We start from the raw sequence: 14024 nt of genomic DNA on the forward strand, positions 1-14024 counted from the left end.
AAACTGATACAGTAGCACACAAGCGTAAGGGCATAAGTGTTGTGGTTTATTTTGGAATATGTATAGTTGGAGCAACTGATGCACAAATGCAAAAGTAAATGATTACAGAAAGAAATGTGTGGTCAATGATCTCCTTGAGCTTTGGTGTTAGAAAAGAGTTAACCATGTGCACCGACAGCACTAACTGCATAAGCATGCCCTCTCAGGACTGAGAGGAACAGCTAGAAAGAGGTACTGCTGACAAATGGTACATGGAAGTCACAAGCTAACAGCGAATTGACGTAAAGGAAATCATCAAGGAAATTGACACAGCTGCTGAAGAGAACGCAAACAGTCTTGTAAATATACGCTAAATCAGAAGATCAAAGCATAGGTTATTTTCTCCCAATGGAGGCCAAGTTTTCTGTTACCATGAAATTGGTTGTATCTTCCTTTCTCCTAAGCATTTCAAACATATGAGCATGGTACTCTGATTTCTTTTCAGATTAGAAGACTCCTCCCTTGGTCACAATGCCATCTCATCATGTCTCTCCCCCATCTAGATTTGGGAGGTTGACAACATGTTTTGGGTGAATGCTTCTAAGACAGAGATTATCCCTTTTAGCTATCCTGTCCCTGTTCAGCTCCTGTTTATCTAGCCACCAATCATTGGATACCCTCTCACCCTGTCTCTTCCACAAAGAACATTGCTTCACATTTGACACATTTCTCTGGTTACCTAACACATTAAATATGTCACAAATAAATCACACTTCCACTTGCTCAAAAGAATACTTCATTTCCTGAATATGTCTCACAAAGTGCAAGTGACTGTAGGCATAGTCGTTTCCCGTCTAGATTACCGCAATAGATTCTTTCTTGGCCTTCCAAAAAACCTAATACACCAAATTCAGATAATACAGAATAAGGCAGCAAGATTTATTCGAGACGCTAGACCTCACATTACTCCTGCTCATTAATCTCCCAGTTGGCTTTCTGTTGAAGCAAGAATTGAGTTCAAAACACTCTGTCCCATTCACCACAATTACTGGGGTCTAGGGATTGGTAGAGGAGAGTTAGCCAGACTGCAAATGATACAGAATGGCCCTGCGAGAGAAATTGTGGGTGTTACAAAATGTGAGAATGTCTCTGATGCTCGCAGAAGTCTCCACTGGCTACCGATAGAGGCTAGGTAAGAATTTCGTCTTCATCACCCATAAGTGTTCAGCTGGTCAATACCCAGCCTACATAGCAGATGGTCTGACTAGAAAGAGAAAGACTAGGCCTCTGAGATCTAATGATCTCAAACTATTAGAGGTTCCCAGATTCAACCTAACTTTGGTCCAGAGAAGTGCACCCCAGAGCTGGAATGCCCTCACGATGGACCTCGGAAGCTCTGAGTCATTGGAAAGCTTTAAGAAAACAAACTGAAATGACGTATTTAGGTAGAACACTGTTTAGCAAATTATTTCTTTTAGGTGACTGTTGTTTGTCTCACATCTATGTTGGGACTTTTGTTCCATGTGTCTGTATGCCTCCGGGCCATGTTTTGGTTGCGCACGAATAAATGAATTAAAGTAAAGTGAAGTAAAACAAGCACCGAAAGAGAAATGAAAAATCATTGCACTATCTAACTGTTTAGATCCTCCAACTCCATATTTATTTATGTATTTCATTTGTAAAGTGCACATAAAACGTGTACGCATTGAGGTGCTGTGTAACACTAATGAAAGGCATTGCTAAGATAAAGAGCATTGGTGCTGGACAGTCACTGCTGCGTTACCTTGTGGAGTAACCACCATATCAGCCTCAGAAATGAAAAGATTCCCCTGATATTCTAAGGACAACAAACAATGTGGTACTTCAAGCAAGCATTTGATACTCTTCTTTGCTGCAATCAGATGATGCTAATCACCCAGGAGACAGTCCTCCTTCGAGGTTAATGTGGTATATTTCATTCAGATTTAGAACTCAAATTATCTGGTGCCTTGAGCATGCTGGCTATATTTATGAACTTCATGGACGCCACCCTCTGCCTGCGACTATTTACTGATGTTCCCATATTAGAGCTGCAGTAACCTGCACTTTCTTAAATTCTGTAATATATTGTACCCTTAGGCTTTCCTTGTTTCTTTTCACTTACACTTACCTGATCTGAAATTTACCAACGCTGTGAAGGATCAGTAGCCCCCACTGCCAATCAATTGATATCCTTCTTTTTTCCTTTTTCTGTCTTCTTTTCTTCATTTCTCAAAGTGATTGTATTGCAGCAGATACTATGTAAATGAACAATAAAAAAGTATATAAAATGAACTGTTGCAGGGAATGTTAAAGGCTGCAGGGAGCAGTCACTATCACCACATTAAATGGCTCTACTCAATGTAGGCCAAGGAATGGAGTAAGATCATCTGTGACAGGGTCAGCATCCTAATGTATCTTCTGGGGATCTCTGCAGGGGACCTTTTTAGAAAAGCATGTCCTGCTAGACTCACAAGATCACTGCAATGAGGAAAATTAAGAAGTGTGGAAGAATATTATTTATTTATTTGTACATGGTTTAAAATAAACCTATACAAACAATCACATATTTAATCACTTCTAAAACACCTCAATTAAAATCTATCATTTTACAATACATTCCCATGCAAACATTCAAATTCAAACCTACTTCATTATACAAAATATATGATCTACACTATTATTATTTATAAAAATGACAGAGCTTTAAAAACTGCACTACTGCAAGCATCAGTGCCACGGAGTGCCCATTCAACATATTCCTCCACATATTCTCGTTGTCAACATAAGTTAGATTGTAAACACATTTTTTCAAAATATGTAACACAGCAGGGTAGTAACGCAGGGCATAATAAAAGCAAGTGGTATACATCTTTTGTAGGTTTTTGCAAAATCTACAAAACGCCATTGTTGGAGCAAAGTGGTTCCTAATATAATTCGTTAAAAGCACATTTAGCCTAAAACGCATACAATTATTTCATATTTGGGCATACAGAGGGGAATTTACCAACATTCATCTTGTGGCGATCCAATCTCTCCTTTGGATAGTTTACTTTATCAGGATTACAGAGTAACATTTCCACTGTTACATCCATTTCTAACAATAACTTTGTTCAATGATCCCCAAATTCTCTCAGCCGATTTACAGGGTAATTCATAGAAATTGGCACAAAAGTGGCGCACGCGGCTGGCGCACAGCGTGCCCGTGCGAATGTCTGCGCCAGCCGCGTGCGCCAAAATCGATTTCCGCGCACAGCGTATTCATGGATTTTCGCATCCAAAACCAGCCGTGGCGCAACGTGGCGCAGCGACCCTGCAGCAGCGCCAGTTACGCCCCCAAGAACGCCCTCGCGCAAGGAAAAGCCTTCAAAATCCCCAAATAATCGCAAAGGGCTGCGCCAACCCTGGACCAGTTCACAGGGCTGGCAAACAGCAAACGCCAAGCGGGGAACGTGTATTTCAGTGGTTCGCGGGAAGTTCCACACGCGATTGTCCTGTGTACGTGTGCATCAGGGGTGCGTGGGAAGTAAAACACGCAAAAGCAGCAGGGTACGTGTATTCCAGGGGTGCGCGGGAAGTATCACACGCGATTCCAGCAGGGTACGTGTATTTCAGGGGTGCGCGGGAAGTATCACACGCAAAAACAGCAGGGTACGTGTATTCCCGGGGTGCATGGGAAGTATCACACGCAAAAGTAGCAGGGTATGTGTATCTCAGGTGTGCGCGGGAAGTATCACAGGCGATACCATCAGGGTACGTGTATTCCAGGGGTGCGCGGGAAGCATCACACGCAAAAACAGCAGGGTATGTGTATTTCAGGGGTGCGCGGGAAGTATCACCTGCAAAAACAGCAGGGTACGTGTATTTCAGGGGTGCGCGTGAAGTATCACACGTGATCGCATCAGAGTATGTGTATTCCAGCGGTGCGCGGGAAGTATCACATGCAAAAACAGCAGGGTACGTGTATTCCAGGGGTGCGCGGGAAGTATCACACGCGATTCCATCAGGGTATGTGTATTACAGGGGTGCGCGGGGAGCACCACACGTGAATTGCAAGTGTGGGTCCTCCCAGGTGTTCCCTCTACACCCTCCACGGCCCCTACAGGTGGCCCACACCACAGGGGCCTACCCTGCAAATGTCCTTGCCCCCCAGCCAACCCACATGTCAGCTTGCACTACTGCCCACCAATGCATGTCGCCCTGCACCCCCAGCCACCAGGGGCAGCCTCCACCAGGCCCCCACCCATGTCTACCGCCACCCCCCAGCAGTCCAGGGGCAGCCTCCTCCAGGCCCCCACTCATGTCTCCCCATCACCCCCACTCCCCAGCCACCAGGGGCAGCCTCCACCAGGCCCCCCACTCATGTCTCCCATCACCCCCACCCCCCAGCAGTGCAGGGGCAGCCTCCACCAGGCCCCCACCCATGTCTACCACCACCGCCACCCCCCAGCAGTGCAGAGGCAGCCTCCACCAGGCCCCCACTCATGTCCAACTAATGTCTCCCATCACCCCCACCCCCAGCAGTGCAGGGGCAGCCTCCACCAGGCCCCCACTTATGTCTCCCATCACCCCCAACCCCATCCACCAGGGGCAGCCTCCACCAGGCCCCCACTCATGTCCCCTATTACCCCCACCCCCCAGCAGTGCAGGGGCAGCCTCCACCAGACCCCCACTCATGTCTCCCATCACCCCCACACCCCAGCAGTGCAGGGGCAGCCTCCACCAGGCTCCCACACATGTCCCCCTGCACCCCCACACCCAGCCACCAGGGGCAGCCTCCACCAGGCCCCCACTCATGTCCAACTCATGTCTCCCATAGCCCCCACTCCCAGCAGTGCAGGGGCAACCTCCACCAGGCCCCCATCCATGTCTCCCATCACCCCCACCCCCCAGTCACCAGGGGCAGCCTCCACCAGGCCCTCACGCATGCCTCCCATCACCCCCACCCCCCAGCAGTGCAGGGGCAGCCTCCACCAGGCCCCCACTCATGTCTCCCATCACCCCCACCCCCCGGCCACCAGGGGCAGCCTCCACCAGGCCCCCACTCATGTCTCCCATGACCCTCACCCCCCAGCAGTGCAGGGGCAGCCTCTACCAGGCCCCCACCCATGTCTATCACCACCGCCACACCCCAGCAGTGCAGAGGCAGCCTCCACCAGGCCCCCACTCATGTCTCCCATCACCCCCACGCCACAGCAGTGCAGGGGCAGCCTCCACCAGGCCTCCACCCATGTGTACCACCACCGCCACCCCCAGCAGTGCAGGGGCAGCCTCCACCAGGCCCCCACTCATGTCTCCCATCACCCCCACCCCCCAGCCACCAGGGGCAGCCTCCACCAGGCCCCCACTCATGTCCCCTATCACCCCCACCCCCCAGCAGTGCAGGGGCAGCCTCCACCAGGCGCCCACACATGTCCCCCTGCAACCCTACCCCCCAGCCACCAGGGGCAGTCTCCACCAGGTCCCCACCCATGTCTACCACCACCCCCACCCCCCAGCCACCAGGGGCAGCCTCCACCAGGCCCCCACTCATGTCTCCTATCACCCCCACCCCCCAGCAGTGCAGGGGCAGCCTCCACCAGGCCCCCACTCATGTCCAACTCATGTCTCCCATCACCCCCACCCCCAGCAGTGCAGGGGCAGCCTCCACCAGACCCCCACCCATGTCTATCACCACCGCCACCCCCCAGCAGTGCAGGGGAAGCCTCCAATAGGCCCCCATTCATGTCTCCCATCACCCCCACCCCCCCAGCCACCAGGGGCAGCCTCAACCAGGCCCCCACTCATGTCCCCTATTACACCCACCCCCCAGCAGTGCAGGGGCAGCCTCCACCAGGCCCCCACTCATGTCCAACTCATGTCTCCCATCACCCCCACCCCCAGCAGTGCAGGGGCAGCCTCCACCAGGCCCCCACTCATGTCTCCCATTACCCCCACCCCACAGCCACCAGGGGCAGCCTCCACCAGTCCCCCACCCATGTCTACCACCACCGCCACCCCCCAGCAGTGCAGGGGCTGCCTCCACCAGGCCCCCACTCATGTCTCCCATCACCCCCACCCCCCAGCCACCAAGGGCAGCCTCCACCAGGCCCCCACTCATGTATCCCATCACCCCCACCCCCCAGCAGTGCAGGGGCAGCCTCCACCAGGCTCCCACTCATGTCCCCCTGCACCCCCACCCCCCAGCCACCAGGGGCAGCCTCCACCAGGCCACCACCCATGTCTACCACCACCCCCACACCCTAGCCACCAGGGGCTGCCTCCACCAGGCCCCCACTCATGTCTCCCATCACCCCCACCACCCAGCAGTGCAGGGGCAGCCTCCACCAGGCCCCCACCCATGTCTACCACCACCGCCACCCCCAACAGTGCAGGGGCAGCCTCCACCAGGCCCCCACACATGTCTCCCATCACCCCCACCCCCCAGCAGTGCAGGGGCAGCCTCCACCAGGCCCCCACTCATGTCCCCTATTACCCCCACCCACCAGCAGGGCAGGGGCAGCCTCCACCAGGCCCCCACTCATGTCCAACTCATGTCTCCCATCACCCCCACCCCCAGCAATGCAGAGGCAGCCTCCACCAGGCCCCAACTCATGTCTACCACCACCCCCACCCCCCAGCCACCAGGGGCAGCCTCCACCAGGCCCCCACTCATGTCTACCACCACCACCACCCCCCAGCAGTGCAGGGGCAGCCTCCACCAGGGCCCCACCCATGTCTACCACCACCGCCACCCCCAGCAATGCAGGGGCAGCCTCCACCAGGCCCCCACTCATGTCTCCCATCACCCCCACACCCCCAGCCACCAGGGGCAGCCTCCACCAGGCCCCCACTCATGTCCCCTATTACCCCCACCCCCCAGCAGTGCAGGGGCAGCCTCCACCAGGCCCCCACTCATGTCCAACTCATGTCTCCCATCACCCCCATCCCCAGCAATGCAGAGGCAGCCTCCACCAGGCCCCAACTCATGTCTACCACCACCCCCACCCCCCAGCCACCAGGGGCAGCCTCCACCAGGCCCCCACTCATGTCTACCACCACCACCACCCCCCAGCAGTGCAGGAGCAGCCTCCACCAGGGCCCCACCCATGTCTACCACCACCGCCACCCCCAGCAATGCAGGGGCAGCCTCCACCAGGCCCCCACTCATGTCTCCCATCACCCCCACCCCCCAGCAGTGCAGAGGCAGCCTCCACCAGGCTCCCACACATGTCCCCCCTGCACCCCCACCCCCCAGCCACCAGGGGCAGCCTCCACCAGGCCCCCACCCATGCCTACCACCACCGCCACCCCCCAGCAGTGCAGGGGCAGCCTCCACCAGGCCCCCACTCATGTCTCCCATCACCCCCACCCCCCAGCCACCAGGGGCAGCCTCCACCAGGCCCCCACTCATGTCTCCCATCACCCCCACCCCCCAGCAGTGCAGGGGCAGCCTCCACCAGGCCCCCACCCATGTCTACCACCACCGCCACCCCCCAGCAGTGCAGGGGCAGCCTCCACCAAGCCCCCACTCATGTCTCCCATCACCCCCACCCCCCAGCAGTGCAGGGGCAGCCTCCACCAGGCTCCCACACATGTCCCCCTGCACCCCCACCCCCAGCCACCAAGGGCAGCCTCCACCAGGCCCCCACCCATGTCTACCACCACCCCCACCCCCCAGCCACCAGGGGAAGCCTCCACCTGGCCCCCACTCATGTCTCCATCACCCCCACCCCCCAGCAGGGCAGGGGCAGCCTCTACCAGGCCCCCACTCATGTCCAACTCATGTCTCCCATCACCCCCACCCCCAGCAGTGCAGGGGCAGCCTCCACCAGGCCCCCACCCATGTCTACCACCACCGCCACCCCCCAGCAGCACAGGGGCAGCCTTCACCAGGCCCCCACTCATGTCTCCCATCACCCCCACCCCCAGCCACCAGGGGCAGCCTCCACCAGGCCCCCACTCATGTCTCCCATCACCCCCACCCCCAGCAGTGCAGGGGCAGCCTCCACCAGGCTCCCACACATGTCCCCCTGCACCCCCACCCCCCAGCCACCAGGGGCAGCCTCCACCAGGCCCCCACCCATGTCTACCACCACCGCCACCCCCCAGCAGTGCAGGGGCAGCCTCCACCAGGCCCCCACTCATGTCTCCCATCGCCCCCACCCCCCAGCCACCAGGGGCAGCCTCCACCAGGCCCCCACTCATGTCTCCCATCACCCCCACCCCCCAGCAGTGCAGGGGCAGCCTCCACCAGGCCCCACCGATGTCTACCACCACTGCCACCCCCCAGCAGTGCAGGGGCAGCCTCCACCAGGCCCCCACTCATGTCTCCCATCACCCCCACCCCCCAGCCACCAGGGGCAGCCTCCACCAGCCCTCCTCTCATGTCTCCCATCACCCCCACCCCCCAGCAGTGCAGGGGCAGCCTCCACCAGGCCCCCACCCATGTCTACCACCACTGCCACCCCCCAGCAGTGCAGGAGCCGCCTCCACCAGGCCCCCATTCATGTCTCCCATCACCCCCACCCCCCAGCCACCAGGGGCAGCCTCCACCAGGCCCCCACTCATGTCTCCCAGCACCCCCACCCCTCAGCAGTGCAGGGGCAGCCTCCACCAGGCTCCCACACATGTCCCCCTGCACCCCACCCCCCAGCCACCAAGGGCAGCCTCCACCAGGCCCCCACCCATGTCTACCACCACCCCCACCCCCCAGCCACCAGGGGCAGCCTCCACCAGGCCCCCACTCATGTCTCCCATCACCCCCACCCCCCAGCAGTGCATGGGCAGCCTCCACCAGGCCCCCACCCATGTCTACCACCACCATCACCCCCCAGCAGTGCAGGGGCAGCCTCCACCAGGCCCCCACTCATGTCTCCCATCACCCCCACCCCCCAGCCACCAGGGGCAGCCTCCACCAGGCCCCCATTCATGTCCCCTATTACCCCCACCCCCCAGCAGTGCAGGGGCAGCCTCCACCAGGCCCCCACCCATGTCTACCACCACCGCCACCCCCCAGCAGTGCAGGGGCAGCCTCCACCAGGCCCCAACTCACGTCTCCAAGCCAACATGTCACCCCAATGTAGATCCCTGGCCCTTATGGTCAGCCTCCAAATGGCAAACACCCACCCGAGTATTGCATCCACCCACTTAGAAATTGCAAAAACATAACAGAAGCCCAATTGCAAGTTTTGAAATGAACACATGTCCCTCACATACACCCAAAGGGTGTCAGTGAATGTCAAAACCCATATCATGATATGCATGAAACCAATGAGATGATACTACACATTGAACTTTGAAGAAAAAATATGTATTAAAGCAACATAAATTGAATCAAAAATAAACAAACAATAATAGAAATTTAACAAAAAAAAAACAGCAGGTCCATGAAAAAATGCTAAACCACAAATCATAATGCAAAGGAAAGGTGTCCAAAGTCACAAATTCAAATCAAAAACCATTGCTCCATGGCGAAATCATAATAAAAATTGAAATTCCAAAAGTCAACTATGTACAGATAACTATCCAGGGTCCATGATCCCCAACGAAGAAATGAAACCTATCTAATAATACTACCTAAAAAAAATAACTATATACAAAAATGTGGCCCATTGTCCAAAAGGTCCAAAAATAAAGCCAAACCAAAGGAAACCTAACACTAACTATATAACTATTTACAAGGGCAGCGGGCTAGTCCGACGGCTCACTTCGGGATGTACCGGGCCAGGGCATCATCGAACTCCTGCTCAATGTCCCAGAGGCGCTCCTCCTCCATGGCCCCGAGGGTCCGCAGGGCCGTCCACATGTTCCCCCCAAACTCCCTGCGGATTGCCTCGAGGCACTCGGCACGCCTCCGGGCCCTCTGCATGGAGTTCTCCGCCCTGACCATCGTGAGCCGTGCCTCTTCCGCCCGCTGCCACTCCGCATCTATGGCGTGGCCCAACCGCTGCCACACGGAAGACACTTCCCGTACTGGGTCCTCCTGCCCTCCGGCCGATGCCTGCCCCTCCAATGTGGAAGGCCCCGAGCCATCATGGCTCCCACCACGTTGCTGCTGCTGCGCCTCTGCCCGTGCACTGCCTCCTGCTGCCTGCACATCCTCCGCTGGCTGGGGTGCAGTCGTTGATGTGGCCACCCCTGCTGGACGTCCGACTCCCGACTGTGGCAGGGATGCCTCCTCCACCAGCCTGGCCGCACCGTCAGAGGCAGCTCCACAGGGCACCCAGGTGACTGATGGGTGGGAAGATGGCACGGAGGACGACTGTCGCATAGGGAGTTCAGTTGAGGAGGGGGTCTGAGCAAGCCCCATCAAACGGAGGAATCTGGCCTGGGTGACCTGTCCCAGTAGGCCAACGCGGTCAACGAGCCATTCGAGATGACGTGCAGTCTCCTCATGAAAAGACTGCAGGTCACCTCGCATGGCCCGTTGACGCAATGCCACACCAGTCAGGACAGGCTCAACCCGGACCCGGATAGCCACGTCCGCAGGCAGAGGAAGGCCAGTTGTCGTGAGCTCATCCCCTGCCTGAAAACGGGTCTGGACGTAGGCATCCCTGCTGGTGCAAGATGATGCAGTGACAGGATCAGGGACAGGATTGCACACAGGCACCTCCGCGGCAACCTGTGCTGCCTCCTGTCCCTGGTCCTGCACTGCACCACTAGCACCAGTGGAATCCGCACCTCCAGACCCCGTCTCTGTTGCTTGCATGGCTTCCTCCTCCACCAAACCCCCCACCAACCTGGATTTCTCCGTGCCATCTTCTCCGGTTGGGCCCTGTGGGGTCCCAGCTGCCCCTTCTGCTGCCGAGGAGTCCAACTCCGACCTCCGCCTCTTGGACCTCCCCCCGGCAGCTGAGGCCTGGGACGCGGCACCGGACTCCTCACTCCCCAACGAGATCACAACATGCGAGGGGAGCCGGGCCTTGCGTCTCCGGCTGGCGGTGCGATCCCCGCCGCTGTGCTCCACAGCACCTTCTCCGCCCTCTTCATCAGTTGACTCTGCAGACAGGGAGAAATTAAACACAGGCATCAGGGCACTGTACAATGGACACATACACACATGACAGTTGCACGTGAGTGGCATTGTCAAACCTCAGACATGGCATCACAATCGGCAACACACATGTCATTTCAACTTGCACACATGAGCCATACCACAGCCACATCCCAACTGCCAGCACCATCCATACACATACAACAGCATGAGCAGGCAAAGGTGAGCCAGACATCACATGCAACACAGGGAGTGCACTACACATGCACGCACACCACCACACTTGCATGTATGTGTACACCTCAGCCAACTGTCGCAGTGTTCCGATGGGCATCCATGTCACATCTGCCAATCAGGCTTCCACATCCCGCTGTCACATGCATCCATGTTGCATCACTGTTGCACCCTTGTCAAATACACACACATGCACATGTACACAGTGCTGATACATGCAGCTGAAAACAACATACATGCGTGACATCACGAACATGCCCACTTACATACACATTCATCCAAACATGTGTGCCCACACAACTGCATTTGGCATGCAAGCCTACACACACAAGCACCATCCATGTCTCACACATGACAGCCCTCGCATGTATTAGCCTCACAGCCCTGTACACCCCCACCCATACTCGGCTCCATACAAACAGATGTGCAACCGGCACACTACTGGCACATCACCACACGCACAGCTTACAATCATGATGCATGTACACTTACCGCTCGACTCCAGACGGGTCTGCCTCTCAAGGACCTGGACGTGGAGGGCTGGGGATATGCGTTCCATCTGATCTTCCGACAAGTGGCCCCGGCGCCCCTTAGCATCCGCTGCCTTCAAGAGGCGCCGGGCCTTGTTCAGGGTCCTGGACCTGAAGTCCTCCCAGCGCTTCTTGACATGTTGGAAGTCGCGGACTGCCACCCCCTCCGCGTTGATGGCAGTCACGATGTCCGTCCAGATCGGAGTCTGTCCTTCCTTGTTGGCGCGCACACTTCCGTAGAGGGCATCATACTGCCCCAGGACTTGGTCCACCAGGACACAAACTTCCCTGGCACTGAAGCTGGTGCCCCTCTGCCTCTCTGGCCAGGGGTTGTCAGTGGTGCCAGATGTTACAGTGCCCGACATGACAACCCCAGAGGCAGGAGTGGGTGGACAACTGGGTCCTGGGGCTGGGCTGTGGAGCGATGGAATCCCAGTCGGGAGTCTTCGGTTCCAGCAGGGGTGGTCACAGCAACAGCACCCTTGGCTGATGTGCAGGCAGCAAATGGTAGGGCACGTGGGCAGCAGGCAGTCAGGCAGCAGCAGATGGCAGGTGGGAGCGTGCTCGGGGCTCTGGGGGGCAGTAATTCGGCCTTCTGGGCAGGAGCGTGGTCTTCCGTGTGCTTACGCGTGGCCAGCTTGATACGGAGTGATTTGACACGTGAAAATCCTGCACGTCTGCGTGTGAATCGAGGAAAGGGCCTTAGCATGTATGCACGTCAGCACGCATATGCGATTTCATTGGACCAAAGGCCCTTACCGTGTAAGCGCGTCTGTGACATGATGCGCGCGGGTGTTTCCCTCATTACACGTGATGACAGAGCACACGTGGATTTCCACCAATCGCGTGTGGAACTTCCTGCGCACCCCAGAAATACACGTACCCAGAAATACACGTACGCTCACTTCCCTCCGATTACACGCGATGACACTCGGACGTGCAGTTTTACCACGTGTGCTCGCATATGCTTGGCCCAAAGGCCACCATGCGCAGCTGTGACGTCACGCGCATGGCCGTAGGGAATGGTGCGTGTAAAAATGAAGAGATACACGTCTGAGTGTCAAAGCGCGTAATTGGTGGAAATGGCCTCATCGCGTATGCGCGTCTGAGAAGTGTAGAACGCCATTTCCTTGTACGTGCTTTTCGTGGAGAGCGAGTGGGTGAAATCTGTACTTCTTGTCAGTTCACACGCAATTTACTTCACGGCGCTTCCAGTTCGTACTCCCTATTACCTCTGACAGCTTTTTCACTTTTCCTCTTTTTCCTGGGCCTGTTTCCTCAAACAGCGTTCCCTTCTACTGTTGTTCTGTCTCCTCAGACAGCGTACAATTATTCTTTTGGCTGGGGTGTTGCCAACGCGCACACGCGCATATTTTTCACGCTTTCGTTCCTGGCAGACAGTGAGTCGCGCACGTATTTAACATCTGTGCTTGCCCCGTGTGTCGCGAACCCCTTCAGAGGTCATTCTAGGCTGCCTGTGACACGCATACGTTCTTTCTTGTGTTTCTGGGTGCCACAGCATAGTGCAGGTTTTTTTTTCCACGCACGTGGTCTAGGAGGGGTTGCGTGCACCTTACTTTGCTTTTTTGGGGTGCCTGTGCGATGTGTGACCTGTCATCTTTCCCCAGGGGTGACATACAGCCTTGCTAGAGCACTAGGGTACGATTACCATCTGGTACCCAACCCCTTTGACCCGCAATTGCCCAGGACAATAGTTCACATCGACTCCCATACGCACAATAACATCAGTGCCATGGCTGGGAGGCGACCAAGCCGTAAAGGTGGCCGAGCCCCAAGTGGTGGCCGTAGTGGATCCAGTAGGGGACGTGGCCGTGACTTGCAGGGTGCCCTAACCCCCCTTGTGTGGAGGAGCAGTCAGGGACACCCATTACCCCCCCCCTGGTTGAGGTTACCGTGGCTGACACCATCCATGCTCAGCCCTTGTTGGAGCAGCCCACTGTGGAACCAGACCTGGCACAGGGTGACTCCATGGCTGACTTCCAGGTCAGCAGGTCTAGGCCACGTGCGCCGGTGAACGTTGGTGTCATCAGGCCACGTGGATCAGGGGCAGCTAGGTCATCTGCTGCCCCGCGTAGGCAGGCTGGGGAGGCTGCAGGGGCAGCTGCGGCTCCATCCACCCCACCTCTCACACACCCATCCAGGACAGTGTCGGTCCAAGTCCATCATGCTGACATTCCCCCTGACACCATCACACTTGAGGTAATGCCTGCACCAACTCCCATGCTGAGTGTGCAATCCCACGCTCCTGCCCCTAGTCTCCAGAGTGG

This window comes from Ambystoma mexicanum, chromosome 4p (genome assembly GCF_040938575.1).
Source record: "Ambystoma mexicanum isolate Mex_15411 chromosome 4p, UKY_AmexF1_1, whole genome shotgun sequence".
Lineage (NCBI taxonomy): Eukaryota > Metazoa > Chordata > Amphibia > Caudata > Ambystomatidae > Ambystoma > Ambystoma mexicanum.